The sequence below is a fragment of the Babylonia areolata genome, chromosome 10 (assembly GCF_041734735.1).
Source record: "Babylonia areolata isolate BAREFJ2019XMU chromosome 10, ASM4173473v1, whole genome shotgun sequence".
Classification (NCBI taxonomy): Eukaryota; Metazoa; Mollusca; class Gastropoda; order Neogastropoda; family Buccinidae; genus Babylonia; species Babylonia areolata.
This window is the reverse complement of record NC_134885.1, coordinates 40272954-40274526: the sequence shown is the minus strand read 5'-3', so window position 1 is coordinate 40274526 and position 1573 is coordinate 40272954.

The following is a 1573-nucleotide window of genomic DNA, read 5'->3' as shown; positions in this document are numbered from 1 at the left end:
TTTAACAAGACATGTTTTCTACATTATCATGATGTAACACAAACACAAGCGTGCGTGCACACACACACACACACACGCACACGCACACGCACATACACACGCACACACACACACACACACACACACACACACACACACACACACACACACACACACACACACACACAAGCTGAAGAAGTTTACGAAGAAAAAAGAAAAAGACGAGAAATACTCGTTATGAAAATTAACACCCACAAGAATAAAAGCACATCTTGCCTTGCAATTTTATATTTCTATGTTGTTACAGATACCCACAAAAACACAGATATTTCCAAACCAAACCCAATTCCACAAAACAGAGAGAGGGAGAAAGAGAGACAGACGGACAGACAAACAGACACATACCACTACTACCACCTGCACCCAAGGAAAGAGGCAAAAAGATAATAATAAATGTAAAATAATAAACCGTGTGTCCAAAGGGCCCTCGTGGTACCTTTCACTCAGAGGGGAATGGGAGGGAGTCCCGGTGACAGACGGGCTAGGGGTGAAGTTGACTTTTGCGATAGTGCTTTTTTTTTTGGAGGGGGGGGGGGGGGGGGGGGGGGAGGAGAGGGGGGTTAGGGGGGGATTGAAGGGGGGGTGGAGTGGAGACAATCAAGATGGTGCTTTGGGTCACAGGGGCCAGAGAAGGTGACACTTGGAATCCCAGGTGTCATGGCACTGAAAGTAGGGGTGTCGTTCACGGTAGATGTGACGCCCGTAATCTATGTCTGGGTGTCGGGTGAGATGATGATGATGATAAACCTGAGGTGTGTGTGTGTGTGTGTGTGTGTGTGTGTGTGTGTGTGTGTGTGTGAGTGTGTGTGTGTGTGTGTGTGTGTGTGTGTGTGTGTGTGTGTGTGTGTGAATAAAACAAGTTCATTCGCAGACATTTAAATTTTTTATTTGTTCCTTTATTTTATTTTGTTTTTTTGAATGGGTGGCGCCGCACTTTGGTGACGCACTCTTCCAGGGGACAGCAGTCAAAATTTCTTGTGGAGAAAAATGTAAAAAAAAAAAAAAAAAAAAAGGCGAGGAAAAGGCAAAAGATTATTGAGCGCGCGCCTGAGCGCGCGAGCAATGCATATACGATGTTATATATGTGATGTGTGTGTGTGTGTGTGTGTGTGTGTGTGTGTGTGTGTGTGTGTGTGTGTGTGTGTGTCTTTCTGTCTGTCTGTGTCATTGTGTGTGCAAATTCCCGTGTGCACGTGCGACCGCACTGACGTGCTCGTGTGCACGATCTTTTTCGTCCAATTGTCTTCTCCGCACTGCCGCTTGCTTTTCGTCCGTGTCCGCCCTGCCAGTCTCTGTCTCTGTTTTTATCTGTCTCTCGAGTGTCTTTTAAGCAACCCCTGTCTTTTCCACAGTATTCGTCCCGACAACAACACTTCTATTGTTCGTCAGGGTTGCGCCCAGGGGACGTGACATATGAACCTTTCCGTGTACAGCTGTCACGAATTCAAAACAAGTCGCGCCCCTTAGCTCCGTCCAGGGCGAAATTCTCATGGAGGTAGGGTATAAAAAGACCCTTCACCGCCTGTTGCTGTTT